The sequence below is a fragment of the Somniosus microcephalus genome, chromosome 14 (assembly GCF_052327205.1).
Source record: "Somniosus microcephalus isolate GS21.2 chromosome 14, FLI_Smic_1.0, whole genome shotgun sequence".
Taxonomy (NCBI): Eukaryota; Metazoa; Chordata; class Chondrichthyes; order Squaliformes; family Somniosidae; genus Somniosus; species Somniosus microcephalus.
This window is the reverse complement of record NC_141000.1, coordinates 1471618-1488215: the sequence shown is the minus strand read 5'-3', so window position 1 is coordinate 1488215 and position 16598 is coordinate 1471618.

The following is a 16598-nucleotide window of genomic DNA, read 5'->3' as shown; positions in this document are numbered from 1 at the left end:
AATTCCAGTTTTACTTGGACTCCTTCTATCTGAAGAGTGACCCAAATTGTCTGGAGGTCTGCACCCTTACCAGCGTTGAGTACTCTTAAGCTAGCCAGTTCATTACAGCTTAAGCTAGCCAGTTCATTACTGCTAGCGTCTGAATCGGACTCCTGTTCGGTCACCTTGTGTACCTTTGCGTATTTTCCTTGCGGTGACTTCTTGTTGCTGGTCTTCTTCCCTGACCTGCATACTCTAGCTATATGTCCAAGCCTACCACAAGTTCTACATTCTTGGTTTTTAAACCAACACTGGTTCTGATCATGCGTTGTCTTTCCACAACGATAACATTTGCCAGAACTCACACCCAATTTGTGTGCACTGAGCTCCGGTGACCGTAGCTGCATTACTGCCGTGCCTCTCGCTGCGGCTTCGTGTGCTGCTGCCATAGTGACCGCCTTCTCAAGCGTCAGCTCATTCTCCTCGAGCAGTCGCTTTTGTGTATCCTGTTTAAATAAACCACACACAAATTTGTCTCGTAGTGCATCTGTCAATCCCGTTCCAAACTGGCAATATTTCGCTAATTTACGCAATTCCAGCAAATATTCAGCATTGCTTTCATGCTGTAGCTGCCTTCTGTCGTAAAATTTAAATCGTTCCGCTAGCATCAGCGGCGTGGGGTTTAGATGATCTTTCAGGACAGTAACAATCTCATCGAACGTCTTATCCGCCGGTTCATCTGGTGATAACAGGTGTTTCAATTGCCCGTACGTCTTCGCACCCATTAAATTTAATAATGTTAGAGCTTTATCTTGGTCACGAATTTTATTGGCCTTACAATAATTTTTTACTCTTTCAACATATATGGCCCAATCTTCGAGGTCACTATCAAAGGTGCTAATATTCCCGTGTTTAGGCATTGTAGATTTGCAATTTCTCAGATTTTATTTTCTTTACTTGTTATCAAAGATGGCGGCTTCCCGCTCTTGCCGTCGTCCTCCGCCCACAAAATGGCGGTTTTCCCGCGCTTGGCGGTCTTCACCCGTCCCCCGACGCCGTCTCCCTTCAGCCCTCGAGTGCGGCCCTTATCTTCGCCGCGATCGATAGCCCGCGCTGTGCACCGCGACTCTCGCACCTTGAGCTTCTGCAGCCGCCGCGCCTTTCAGTCCGAGTGCGGCTCTTATCTTTGGTCCCGATCGCTGGCCCGGCTGCGCCCCTCACTTCAAAGCGGCCCGGCCCTTATCTGCCGATCGCTATCGCCCTACCTCTCTCTCTTCCCCAGTCCTGTCTTTACTCCGGTTCACAAGCTGATGGAGGCTTCAGGGTCCTAATGCCTGTCTGTTCCAGTCGCTGGAAGCTGTCAGGATTTCTGCTGCCCTTCAGTTTTGAGTGGGGTGTTGAGGATTGAAACCTCTCTTCAACGTCCTGTCTTTGGACGAAGCCGCCTGGAATAACTGCCGCAGGGTAAGAGCCTGACTCGTCGCCAGTGTTAAGTATGTGTATTGTATTGAACAATTAACACAAAGACTTAAACGTATAACTCAAACAGGCCTTTACTGGTTGGAGGTAGGGACTGCACATAGGTCTTTACTTCATGCCCACAGGCGGGAACTGAGGGGGATCAGTACCCACAGTACTATTTATACCCCTATGGCCAGGAGTGGTACTGCGTATCACTACGCCCAACAAGTAGTGCAGTCCTGTCCATAGGTTCAAAGTAGCACACATATTACATACACAACAAATAGCACCAGATAAACTGGCGGATCAGACTTTCGAAGAGATTGTGGCTGTGCTGAAGGACCACTTGAACCCCACACCGTTGATGCTGGCTGAACGTTTCAAATTCTATGCAAGAACGCAGAGGAAAGACGAAAGTAACACGGAATACTTGGTCGAACTGCGTAGGCTGGCGAAATACTGCCAGTTCGGAGGGAATCTGACAGAGGCACTGCGAGACAAGTTCGTATGTGGATTGTCCAAAGAAGGGACGCAAAAGCGACTACTGGAAGAGAACGACCTCACACTAGACAGGGCTGTTCTTATAGCTGCATCGCACGAAGCCGCAGCGAAAGGAACGGCAGAAATGCAGCTGAAGGCGGCGGCACTCGGGGTGGACCAAATTACCTCGAATACAACAAAATGCTATCGTTGTGGGAAGACAATGCACGACCAGAATCAATGCTGGTTTAAGAACCAAGAATGTAGGAAATGTGGCAAACTGGGTCACATCGCAAAGGTATGCCGGTCAGGGAAGAAGACCAACAACCAAAGGAAGCCACCACAAGAAAAGTACAGCAAGGTACACAAGGTGGCTGAGAAGAGTTCAGACGAACAGAATTCAGACTCAGACCCAAACAACCAGGAGCTGGGTAGTCTGAGAATTCACAATGTGGGGAGGGAAGCTGATCTACAAACTATCTGGGTCATGCTAAGAATAGCTGGAGTCCAAGTAAGAATGGAGTTGGACACTGGATCAGCTCTATCAGTCATCAATCGAAGGGACTACCACCGGCTATTCTCTCACATACCCTTAAGGAATACCAAGTTCGTATTACAGACATACACGGGGCATAAAGTATACCCCATGGGGAAGATAAGAGTCAAGGTGAGAGAGAGGGGTAAAGAACACCCAAGAATGAACTTGTACGTATTACCTGAGGGAGGACCACCACTTCTAGGACGGGAGTGGATTAAGAAAATAGACATGGAATGGCACTATCTAAAAGCCATCACGAGTGAGGACTCGGTACGAGCAATCAGCTCAGATTCTGGAACGGATGACGATAAGACTAACTCAAATATGGTGTGGAGATGCCGGAGTTGGACTGGGGTGGACAAATGTAAAAAGTCACACAACACCAGGTTATAGTCCAACAGCTTTATTTGAAATCACAAGCTTTCGGAGCGCTGCTCCTTCTTCAGGTGAAGTGGGAGCAGCGCTCCGAAAGCTTGTGATTTCAAATAAAGCTGTTGGACTATAACCTGGTGTTGTGTGACTTTTTACATAACTCAAATATGGAAGACAAGGCTGAAATGGACTTGCCGACTATGGTGGAGAAAACGAAGACAGGCATAAAGGCTTATGCTACCGAGAAGGATAAAGCTTCAGAGCAGAACTCCAGGTTGACAGAGAATTCTGAGCCTGTCCAAGTTAAGGACTTATCCACGACGGAAGAACACAGAGCCCGGACTCAAACGTATCGCAAAATACAACAACAATTAGAACAGTTGAGTTACCGTCTCGTACAAGAGATGAAAACAATGGAACAATTCTGGGACACCGAATGGGAGAACCTGGAAAGACAACAGAGGCAGCTAGCTCAAGCTGAGAGCGACCATAGGGCCATCATGGCTAAGTATCGATCACATCTCCCTGATGCTGTTCAAGAGTTAGAATATTTGCAGAACGAAACAAATGAAGAGGAATCTTCAGGCAGCCAGGATTTTATCCCAGTTCCTCTCTACGACTCCTTACAAGCAGAGTGTAAGAAGTTGAAAGAACAGTATGAACAGGCCCAGGCTACAATTCTGGAGGGGGTTAACTCGGCAACCTCCGAAAAGCTAGTTTTAGTGAAAGCATATGAGCAACTAAAGGTTGAACATGAGCAAGAAGTCCAAAGGATGCAGGAAATGTTTGAGGAGCTCCAGGCCAAGACAGACTCATCGGTAGAGATTCCATCCATCGATGAAAAATTGGAGGTGGAAGACATGGCAGAACATGGAATCCAAGAGGTTCAAGAACTCATAAAAGTACTGAAGGAAACCCAAGACAAATATGAGGCGGAAATGACCAGGGTTCAACAACTTGAAGAACATAGTCAACTGGGAATCCGGGCAGTGGAAGGAAAGGCAACTGGAAGAGAAACAGAGACTGGAAGAATGGCCCCTGAACTGGAGCTAGAGAGCATCAAGGCGCAACTTCTTCGAGCGCTTAAAACCCAAGCACCAGAGGGAAAGGTGGATGAAATAGAGAAGAAGCTGATCCACAGTGTCCCCGGGGAAGAGTTAACGACCAGCCAACTCCTTCACAGGCGGAGTGACAAGACTCCACAAGGGGAACACGAGCTTCAGGCTTCAAAGGGAAGGAATTCGGAGCTTCCAAAAGGGATGGAGATAGCTGAGGTGGCAACACAGCTTTTACAAGGATGCCAAAAGGACGCTGAATTACGTCAAATTGAACAGAAGAATGGGGAAACAGCTACTCCAGTAGAAGGAGTAAATAGCCGGATAACGCAATCCCCGATGGAAGGGAAGGCATTGAACTCACAAATGAGGACAGTAGTGAAGGAATGGCAGACAACCCAGGAAGAGCGTGATGAATATGAATGTATGAGGAAGTCTTTTCAAGAAAGATGTCTAGGGAAGGAACCACAGTCGGCTAACGTCCAGATGGGTAAGGAGGAAGTAGAAGGCCCTCTCGCTGGCCTAACTCAGGACGACCCCGAATATTACCATGACCTGTTGAGTGACACTGAATATTACGAGGATCTGGTCTGCCCAGTTTGTGAGGAAAACTCCCAAAGTGCTGAAATCAGGATGAAACACTTAAGGTCTAAGGAACATAGAGAGTTGGTGGCGCTACAGCTGGCAGCCGAGAAAGGAGCCCCGAGAGTCTCAAAAAGGCAGAAAAGAAAAAGAAGAGGCAGAAGACAATAACTATCTAAAATATTATCACTTCTACCAGCTCAGGAGGGGACCTACGAAAGGAGCTAAATTAGTTGAAAAGTGGGAAATTATCAAGACAGCCAGTTGGTTATAAAAGTCGGCACTGCCGGTTCAACAGGACGAAAGTTCAAGCTGTTACGTCAAGGAAAAGGCTATGGAGGAGTCACACTATCCATGTGAACCGGCTACACCAAAGAGATGTTGTTCGGACCAAGTCAAGATCGGAGACTGAATCTGTGAACTGTTCCCGCAGAGACTGACTTTGTGAACTGTTTCCCACCGAGATTATATCTGTAAAGTGTTTTATATGAAGTTGAAGATATGGATGTTAATGGGACTCTGTAAGTAATAAGCTAAAAAGGGAGGATTGTAGTGTATGTACCCGTCTACCTTTAAGGAAACTATTGTATGTAACCGTTCACCTTTAAGAGAACTACTTTAGGTGTGGCACTACTTGTTTGGCTTCTGTATACTGTAATACTGACAGTGACCACACCAGTATATAAGTGTTGTGGCAGGATTGCTGGGGCAGATTCGCCCTGACCTTCGAATAGTAAAGACCTGTTTGTTTGTTACTCCTGAAGTCTGTGTCGTTATTAACAGTACAACCCACAGACTTTACAGACACCTCATTTTTAGGTACGCCTGGTGCACCATTGCGCAGTGCTCGTCAGTGCTTGCAGCACCTCAATGCTGCAGAACACCAACAGCAGAATTTGCGCATGGTCCCTTTAAGGAAACCGGCTGATGACATGTCATCACATGAGGTCATCAGACCCGCTTCCTTCAATTGGCCGGGAACCACGCTGGGCGGGATTAACAAGCCCAATCATCATAAGATCACTCTAGCGAGCGGGCTGAAGCTAGCAGCGGGGTTACAGCACCCTGTCACTGACCCTGCATTGACCCTATCACTGACCCTGTCACTGACCCCTGTCACTGACCCCTGTCACTGACCCTGCACTGACCCTATCACTGACCCTGTCACTGACCCCTGTCACTGACCCTGTCACTGACCCTATCACTGACCCTGTCACTGACCCCTGTCACTGACCCTGTCACTGACCCTGCATTGACCCTATCACTGACCCTGTCACTGACCCTTGTCACTGACCCTATCACAGACCCTGTCACTGACCCTGTCACTGACCCCTGTCACTGACCCTGTCACTGACCCCTGTCACTGACCCTGTCACTGACCTCTGTCACTGACCCTGTCACTGACCCTTGTCACTGACCCTATCACTGACCCTATCACTGACTCCTGTCACTGACCCCTGTCACTGACCCTATCACTGACCCCTGTCACTGACCCCGTCACTGACCTTGTCACTGACCCTGCCACTGACCCTGTCACTGACCCTGTCACTGACCCCTGTCACTGACCCTATCACTGACCCTGTCACTGACCCTATCACTGACCCCTGTCACTGACCCCGTCACTGACCTTGTCACTGACTCTGCCACTGACCCTGCCACTGACCCTGTCACTGACCCCTGTCACTGACCCTATCGCTGACCCCTGTCACTGATCCTGTCACTGACCCCTATCACTGACCCTGTCACTGACCCTATCACTGACCCTGTCACTGACCCTGCCACTGATCCCTGCCACTGACCCGTCACTGACCCCTGTCACTGACCCCTGCCACTGACCCCTGTCACTGACCCCTGTCACTGATCCCTATCACTGACCCCTGCCACTGACCCCTGTCACTGACCCCTATCACTGACCCCTGACACTGACACTGACCCTGCCACTGACCCCTGTCACTGACCCCTGCCACTGACCCGTCACTGACCCCTATCACTGACCCGACACTGACACTGCCACTGACCCGTCACTGACCCCTGCCACTGACCCCTATCACTGACCCCTGACACTGACCCTGACACTGACCCTGCCACTGACCCCTGTCACTGACCCCTGCCACTGACTCCTGTCACTGACCCTGACACTGACCCTGACACAGACCCCTGTCACTGACCCCTGCCACTGACCCCTATCACTGACCCCTGACACTGGCCCTGCCACTGACCCCTGTCACTGACCCCTGCCACTGACCCCTGTCAGTGACCCCTGACACTGACCCTGTCACTGACCCCTGTCACTGACCCCTGTCACTGACCCCTATCACTGACCCTGTCACTGACCCCTGTCACTGACCCCTGACACTGACCCTGACACTTATCACTGACCCCTGTCACTGACCCCTATCACTGACCCCTGTCACTGACCCCTATCACTGACCCCTGACACTTATCACTGACCCCTGACACTGACCCCTGTCACTGACCCCTATCACTGACCCCTGACACTGACCCTGACACTGACCCTGTCACTGACCCCTGTCACTGACCCCTATCACTGATCCCTGACACTGACCCTGCCACTGACCCCTGTCACTGACCCCTGCCACTGACCCGTCACTGACCCCTATCACTGACCCGACACTGACACTGCCACTGACCCCTGTCACTGACCCCTGCCACTGACCCCTATCACTGACCCCTGACACTGACCCTGACACTGACCCTGCCACTGACCCCTGTCACTGACCCCTGCCACTGACCCGTCACTGACTCCTGTCACTGACCCGACACTGACCCTGACACTGACCCTGACCCCTGCCACTGACCCCTATCACTGACCCCTGCCACTGACCCTGCCACTGACCCCTGTCACTGACCCCTGCCACTGACCGACCCCTGTCAGTGACCCCTGACACTGACCCTGTCACTGACCCCTGTCACTGACCCCTGTCACTGACCCCTATCACTGACCCTGTCACTGACCCCTGTCACTGACCCCTGTCACTGACCCCTGACACTGACCCTGACACTGACCCCTATCACTGACCCCTGTCACTGACCCCTATCACTGACCCCTGTCACTGACCCCTATCACTGACCCCTGACACTTATCACTGACCCCTGACACTGACCCCTGTCACTGACCCCTATCACTGACCCCTGACACTGACCCTGTCACTGACCCCTGTCACTGACCCCTATCACTGATCCCTGACACTGACCCTGCCACTGACCCCTATCACTGACCCCTGTCAGTGACCCCTATCACTGACCCCTGACACTGACCCTGCCACTGGACCCACCTTGGTAGGTGAAATCACGGCCTAGCTTTTTATTCCAGGTTTATTTAATTAACTAAATTGAAATTCTCCAGCTGCCATGGTGGGATTATGAACTTCATATCTCCAGATTACTAGTCCAGGCCTCTGGATTACGAGTCCAGTAACATAACCACCATTTACCGATCAGGCATCCTTAAAGAGGCAAGAGCGCTGAATGCTGTGTTAAACCTGGCCCAGAGCCAGAACGGCATTGAGCAAAGCAAGCCATTTGATCTCAATCTATAACATCACAAAGTCTATTGATACCTTCCCCCCCCACCCCCGCCTGAGAAATAATCATTGCCAGTTTGCCAAATTAGGTTGTGTAAAATGGAGATAACACTCTAACCCTGTATCTGTTACTATAAAACAAAGTCACTCTTTACAAGATCTTGGCAGAACTGCAGAGTAAAAAGCCACAATGAGTTCAATTCCGCCCTTTGTATTCTCTCCCTTATTGTAGTCACCAAAAATCGCCGAGAGGAAATGGTCAAAGAAGTACAATATAAACACTATTGATATATTTAAAGGAGATGGAGACTTCAGTGAGAATACTTTTTATTGTCCCAACTTTTAAGTTAAAAATATATCAAAATACTCCTTGACAATTTGAAAATGCTTCTGTCCATTTGAAGTTTCTAGCTCTCCAGGCTCGTCTGGAATATAACATTCTTCCAGGGCTTGACAGGGTAGATGGCAAGGGCCTGTTTCCCCCTGGCTGGGGAGTCCAGAACCAGGGGTCACAGTCTCAGAATAAGGGGTCGGCCATTTAGGACTGAGATGAGGAGAAATTTCTTCACTCAGAGGGTGGTGAATCTATGGAATTCTCTGCCCCAGAGGGCTGTGGAGGCTCAGTCATTGAGTATATTCAAGACAGAGATCGATAGATTTTTGGATATTAAGGGAATCAAGGGATATGGGGATCGGGCGGGAAAGTGGAGTTGAGGTAGAAGATCAGCCATGATCTCATTGAATGGTGGAGCAAGCTCGAGGGGCCATATGGCCGAATCCTGCTCCTATTTTTTTTGTTCTTATGTCTGCTGTCCTCACTGATTGATGCATCCTGGAGTGGTTCCGTTCACACTACTGGGGGGTGGGGCTACAACTCCTGGAGCTGATGTCCAGCTTCCCCTGACTCCTCCTCCTCCCACCCACCCCTCAAAAAAACCTCCACAATATCAGCTGGACTTGATGCATGGCCTGACAATTGCAGGATTTTCAAGGGTCAGGTGGCTCTGTGTCAATGCCTAGGCTGCTCTGGAATACCTCCCCCAACTGTAATACTCCGAGACACAGGAGGCCTCATTCTCCAGACAGTTTGGGGTTTATGGACGGTGCAAGTTGGGAGGCCGACAAGGAAACCATTGGAGAAAGCAAGACTAGAGGTGATGAAGGTGTGGATAAGAGACTCTATAGTGGTAGGGCAAGGTGGGGGCAGAGGCAGGCCACGTTGTAAACTCTGGTCTCTTGGCCACGTGTCAGCTGTGGCTCAGTGGGCAGCACTCTCTAGGTGGGAGGGGCTAGGAGTGAGCCAGGTGTTACTGGTTGCCTAATTGCAGCTGGGTGTTGGAGGAAGTTTTGTAAAAAGTTGGTGGTGGGTTTTGTTTTCGGGTTTTAGGGCCTTTTTGGCCCACAAAAAACAGCCAGATGGCTGCTGAGGGGTCCGGAGTGCCGGGCCCCTCCGAGGACAATATTCCCAAGAGGAATTTTATTAGGGAAGAAACTGTGGTGGGAAGGGGAAAAAAAGGCCCAAAGATTTGGGCCGGGACCTCAGGAGGTTTGGTAAAGAAAATACGGTGGTGGTGCAATGTGAAGATAAGAAGATTCGAGCCTGGGATATAATCCAGGCGGTTCGTGAGGACTGTGGTGAGGGAAGCTGCTTTGCCTGCCGACCAAAACCAAATGTGGGATTTGAGGTGACGGTCAGTGGCCGTGAGGAGGTGGAAAAACTGCTACTCAGTCTGAAAGTTGGGGAGAAATTTTTGGAGGTGACTCTGCTATATTCAGAGGAGGTGGTGGTTTCATTTTTGAACTTGCCTGTGTACATCGAGGACGAAGTGCTGAGCAAAAAGTTGGAGTCGTGGGACATTAAAATCTGTTCTGAAATAAAGAGGAGGTACTGTCCGGGAACACGGGTAGCAGACGGAACCCGGTATGTAAAGGTGCGGTTCTCAGAGGGGGTGAGGTCTTTGCCTTACAGTATGAAGTTCGAGACACTGGAAGGAGTGCAGTACTCTCGTGTGCTGCACGATAACCAAGTAAAGGTGTGTTACTATTGTCTGGGACATGACCATCTCGTAAGAAACTGTCCTGATTTGTATTGTTACAATTGCGGTGAGTCGGGACATATCGCTCGGAGCTGCAAGGCGGAGAGCTGTGGGGTGTGTCGTAAAGGCCCCGCCCGCTGTGAGTGTGTGGCAGAAGGGAGCGAAATGAGCAATGAGGAGATGGGAGAAGGGGCAGGAGAGGAGTGTGGAACGGCCGGAGGTGCAGTGCAGTCGGAGGACACAGCCGGTAAAATGAAGGAAAAAGGAGCACAGGAAGAGGCAGAGGTTGGCGGAGCGGAGATCGAGATGGAGATGGCGGAAAACACGGCGAGTGCTATGGAGGGGAACAAAGACAGCAGCGGGCAGCAAGGGTCGAGTGCAGACTCGAGCCTTAGTGCAGTTCGGCTCCCCCTGGGGAGTCTGGTGTCTGCGGGGGAAGAGGAGGCAGGAGCGGGGTGTGTGGTGGAAATGAGTGCTCCGGGGAGAGGCGGGGAGTCGGATATTTTGGTGAGCGGGAGGGGGCAGGGCGGGGAGAGGGTGCAAGAGGCAGGAGCCTTAAAGGGACAGCAGAATGGGATCGGCGAGATAGAGGCGTCAGAAGGGAACAATTTAGGTGCACCATTGTCCCATGGAGTGAGGGAACAAGGTGCAAGGGTCAGAGGTAGAGACGTGGTCGAAGGGGGCGGCACAGTGGGAGAAACTGCGATAGCAGGAAGACTCTCTATGGGAGATGAAGTATCTGACTGGGAGCAGGATTATGTATCTGACGGGGAGCAGGCACAGGGGGTTGCAGAAGAGCTTGAGTGTGAGGAATTAGAGAGGGACAGAGACATGGAAGTCAGGGATGGGGTGGCATCGTGTGGAAAGGGAAAGGTTAGTGAGGGGCAGAAGGAGGGAGAAAGGGCAGCTCATGGGTCCAAACTTAAGGCAAGGAAGAGGCTGAAACAGCAGGGAGGGGTCAAACAGGAGGGGAAAAAGAGCCGGAGGCTGCAGGAAAAAGCAACAGCTGCCCAAAAAGTTGAGAAGGAGCATGTGAGGAGGGAAGAGCCAGAGATTAAATGATGGGGAGATTATTGGGCATACTTCCCTTCTTTGGAGCCATGATTACATTGGTCTCGATCAATGTGAACGGACTGAGGGGTGAGAAGAAATTGCAGCAGTTGTTGCAGGGTTTTAAAGGCACGGACTTGTGTCTGCAAGAAACCTTTTGGGATGAGGATATTCTAGGAAGAGTTCAGAAGGTTTGGAAGGGAGAGGTGTTTGCAAGTTGTGCAAACAATAACCGTAGAGGGGTGGCTGTTTTGGTGAGTCCGTCCATAGAAGAGAATGTTGCCTTGGTGGACAAGGACACTGAGGGGAGATTTTTACGGCTAAGGGTAAAATTGGAGGGATTTAATTGCGATCTTTTTAATATCTATGCACCGAACGACCATTGCAAGCGTCGCGAGTTTTTTCGGGGGTTATTCACTGAAGTGGCAGAGGTGGAAAATCCTTGTATAGTGGGGGATTTTAATGTATTTTTATCTCGGATGGACATTTCAGCCCAGATGACCTTTAAAGAGGATAACTCCAGAGGGATGATTATAAAAATGATGGCAAATTTAAATTTGAGAGACTTATGGAGGGACCGGAACCCCATAAAAAGGGAGTTCTCCAGAGCAGGTTGGGTGGGTGATGTTTTAAAACAGAGCCGAATAGATTTTGTGTTAATGCGGGAAGGGCTAAGTTCGGAGGTGATGGAGATTTATTATAAAAAAGCATTTTTTAGTGATCACTCGGCTTTGGTTCCTAGAATTAGGAACAGCAGAGTTAAGATCGGTTCAGGGGTGTGGATTTTAAACAATCAATACCTGAAGGAAAGTACTTATAAAGAAGGGATTATAAAGATAATAAAGAATGCTCGGAAGGAACTTTTGTTCTTGAAAGAAAGAAGAGTTTGGTGGGACAATTTCAAATATGAGGTAAAAGTTTTTTCGGTACGTTATGGGAAAAAGAGGGCGGCAGCTAACCGGCATCGAGAAGAGAATATAAACAAAAGGTTTACGGATGTCTGTAAAGCAGTTGACGGAGGGGATAAGGGAGCTGAGACTAAGTTCCGGGTGCTAAAGGAAGAGTGGGAATTATTGCAAGCTGAAAAATGCAAGGGGGCCATTCTCCGTGCAAAGGCTAGAGATGCATTGGAGGGCGAAAGATGCACTAGATATTTTCTAGAGCAAGAGAAGCTGCGACAGAGATTATCGTTAATTGAGGAGCTGAAGGTTGGGGAGAAGATCATTCATGAAAGTGAGGAGATTTTAGAGGCAGTTAGCAGCTTTTATCAAGAGTTATATACTAAAGAAGACATTTCCAATTTGGAGATGGAGAAGGTTACTGCTTTTATTGAAGAGGGTTTAAAGGAGGATGAGAGAAGCATGTGTGACAAAGAAGTAGGATTGGCGGAAATAAAAATAGCAATAAGTGGAATGAAGGGGGGGAAAAGCCCAGGGTCTGATGGACTAAGTGCAGAATTTTATAAGGAATTTTTTGAGATTTTAAGTCCATTGCTCTTAGAAGTTTTTAAGGAAATTAAAATTGAGGGAAGCCTGGCCCCATCTATGAGGAGAGGTATCATAAGCTTAGCTTATAAAAATAAAGGGGATAGACAGGATCTGAAGAATTGGAGGCCCATCACACTATTAAATGTGGATTATAAGATCTTGGCGAGGGTTATGGCAAATCGTTTGAAGGAGGTGTTACTGGAGATAGTTTGGCCCTCTCAGTCCTATGGAGTCATAGGCCGGGACATCGCAGACTCTGTGGTCTCAATCCGAGATGCGATAGAGCTCATGGAAGAGAGTGGGAGGGAGGCTTATGTATTAAAGATAGATCAAGAGAAAGCCTTTGATAGGGTCTCTCATGAGTTTTTATTGAAGGTTTTGGAAGCATTTGGTTTCAAGGAAAATTTCATTCAGTGGATAAGGATTTTTTATTCAAACATATTTAGCTGTGTTAAATGTAATGGTTTTTTATCTAAGTATTTTCTGATACAGAGATCAGTGAGACAGGGTTGTCCCCTGTCCCCACTGCTGTACACATTGGTAGCAGAACCATTAGGTTACATGATGCGAAAGAAACAAGGTGTAGTTGGGATTGTGGTACCCAGTTCCAGGCTGGTGTCGGTGATACACCAATATGCAGATGACACAACTTTAACATTGAGAAATGGGGAGTCAGTGAGGAAAGCTATGGAGGTAGTGGAGGAATATTGTAGAGCTTCAGGAGCCAGAGTGAATTATAGTAAGTCCCAATGCCTGGTTGCAGGGAGGGGTAGGGGGGAATGGTTGGGGGAATGTCCCTTTAAGGTGGTGAAGGTTTTGGAAGTTCTGGGGGTGCATATGGGGTGCAAGAAAGACAGGGAAGAAGTGGATCGATTAAATTGGGAACCGAAGGTTATGAAAATTAAAAAGATTTTGGGAAGATGGGAAAGAAGGTGGTTGAAAGTGCAAGGAAGAGCGACAGTGGTGTCTGCTCTCCTGCTATCTAAGCTATGGTACTTATTGACGGTGGAGGATATTCCTGAGTGGGCAGAAAAGTCCATCCGAGAGGCTTGTGTGAGGTTTTTATGGGAAGGGAAACCAGCCTTGGTGGCTTACAATACCATCATTGGACGGAGAAATCAGGGAGGACTCAACTTCCCAGATATTGATTTGAAGAAAAAATCCTTTAGAATCAAATGGGTGAAGAGATTTCTTCAGAAGTCAAATTCCAGTTTTTGGAAGAGTTGTTTTGAGCATTTTTTTAAACGAAGTGGGATAGGAGGGCAGGGGATATTGTATATGGAATACAATAATATGTTTTTGAAATCGATTAAACTTCTCCCAAGATTTTATAAGGGGGTTGTAGAGACTTGGGCCCAATTTTTTAAAAGTGCCCAAGGGGCTGAGGAATTTTTAGAACAGCCCTTATTTTTGAACAGGTGGGTCAACATTGAAGGAGAGGTTTTATTTAATCAAGCTTTTATAAAAGCTGGGATTATATCGGTAAAAGATGTATTATACGAGGTGATTCCAGGTTGGTTGCCGGAAGCGATAGTGAGGGACATGGTGTGGGAGGAGGATCAGGAGGTAGAAGGAAAAGCAATAGGAATTATGTATGAGAAGATTGTGAGGGCAATGCCACAGGATTGGATGGAAGAAATAAATGCGGAAATCTCCAAAGGAAGTAAAATGCGTCTTGCTTTTCCAAGCTTTGTACTGGAGAAAGGGGGAGAGTTAGTCCAATTTGTCAACTGTAATACTCGAGATTTCTATGAGGTATTCAGAGAATGGAGATTCAAGACACCTGCTGGGCAGGAGTTTTGGCAGAGTATATACCCACAGCTGGACTTCAACAGGATTTGGAAGGGAGTGTGGGCGAATTTTAAATGTCCAGAATGGATTGAACTGGATTTCAAATTGGCTCATAACCGGATTTTTACCATGACGGTCTTGTGTAAGATTGGGCGAGTGGAGGCGGCAACTTGCCCAATGTGTGGGACACAGGATGAGACTCTGTCCCATTTACTGGTGTTATGTCCGCAGTTAAGTGACTTTAAGTACTATGTTCAACAGTTGTGTGAAGCTTTTTTGCTGGGTGGGGACCGAACAGCGAGAATGGGAATCCCGTGGGACTCAATTTTGAGATGGGGATTGCAGGAGAGTCTGCCCGAGTCTAGCGGAGCGGCAATTAATTTAATGTTCAGTTTGGCTAGATTCGTGATTGTGCAAAGAAGGAATGCTGTTTTTTAAGGGGAGGAGAATCAATCTAAAAGAGTATTTTAAATATAAGTTAAAAGACCATTATAAGGCTCTGGATGTTTTATTCAGAAAGGAATTTAAGGACAGTATTTTACAACCAATTTTTAAAGTACAATCGATTAATATATGTTACAGGTGATAAATTAAACTTCAGGTTTTGATGTTAAAATGTGGTGGCGGAATGGCTGTGCAGAGCAGCGGAATTGATTTGTATCATACAGTGAAATGATCACGATGTTGTAAATGTTCTTAATGTTCAATAAAGTATTATATAAAAAAAAAGTTGGCAGCACACTCGCCTCTGAGTCAGAAGGTTGTGGGTTCAAGTCCCACTCCAGGCACTTGAGCACATAAAGCTAGGCTGACACTCTAGTGCAGTGCTGAGGGAGTGCTGCACTGTCGGAGGTGCCGTCATTCAGATGAGGTTAAATCTGAGGCCCCGTCTGCTCTCTCTGGTGGACGTAAAAGATCCCATGGCACTATTTCGAAGAAGAGCAGGGGAGTTATCCCTGGGGCCAATATTTATCCCTCAAACAACATAACAAAAACAGATTATCTGGTCATTATCACATTGCTGTTTGTGGGAGCTTGCTGTGCGCAAATTGGCTGCCACATTTCCCACATTTCAACAGTGACTCCATTCCAAAAGTACTTCATTGGCTGTAAAGTGCTTTGAAATGTCCAGTGGTCATGAAAGGCGCTAAAAAATGCAAGTCTTTCTTTTTCTTTGCTCTACCATTGGTGGCCGTGCCTTCAGCTGCCCAGTCCCTAAGCTCTAGAATTCCCTCCCTAAACCTCTCCGCCTCTCTCCTTCTTTAAGACACTCAATAAAACCTACCTCGTTGACCAAGCTTTTGGTCATCTGTCCTAATATCTTCTTATGTGGCTCAGTGTCAAATTTTGTCTGATAATCTCTCCTGTGAAGCCCCTTGAGATGCTTTGCTACACTAAAGGAGCTATATAAATGTGAGTTGTTGTTGTTGTGAAAGGAAAATGAGGGAATCTTTGTCAAAAGTGAATGGCGTCGATGACGGTGTACTTGTTCAATCAGTTCTGTTGATCACTTTGTGTGTCTAATCACACTGCTTTCAAAAATATTCAAGGTACATTCCTCTTCAGAAAGAACCCTGCAAATTAACCAGTCGTGGTGGCATTACACTGTGGGGGCCACGGGAGAGATTGAGGTTGAGTCGGTGAGGCAGTGGTAGGAAGATACAGGCCTAAGTGATCCTTCATCGTCGCTGGGTCAAAATCCTGGAACTCCCTCCCTAACAGCACTGTGGGAGCACCTTCACCACACGGACTGCAGCGGTTCAAGAAGGCGGCTCACCACCACCTTCTCAAGGGCAATTAGGGATGGGCAATAAATGCTGGCCTTGCCAGCGACGCCTACATCCCAAGAATTAATTTTTTAAAAGGTGGGTTCAGAGACTAAGTGTAGTAAATTACAAAATATTACAAAATATTTACAGAAACAGGCCATTCGGCCCAATAGATCCACACCGGTGCTCATGCTCCACATGAGCCTCCTCCCACCCTTCTTTATCTAACCCCATCAACATATCCTACTTGATTTGAAAGAGTTTAATATGTAGAACTATTCTAAAGAAACGCCACCAGTTTGAACAATAAAAATATTTCTTATATTGAGATATCCCCAAACAATGGACTGACCTGCCAAAGCACATGGCCTTGAGGTGCGGCACGGTTCCAGGGGCCATGAATAGAGACATTATTCTAATGCCAGGAAATGGTGAAATCAAATCAGCGCTGAA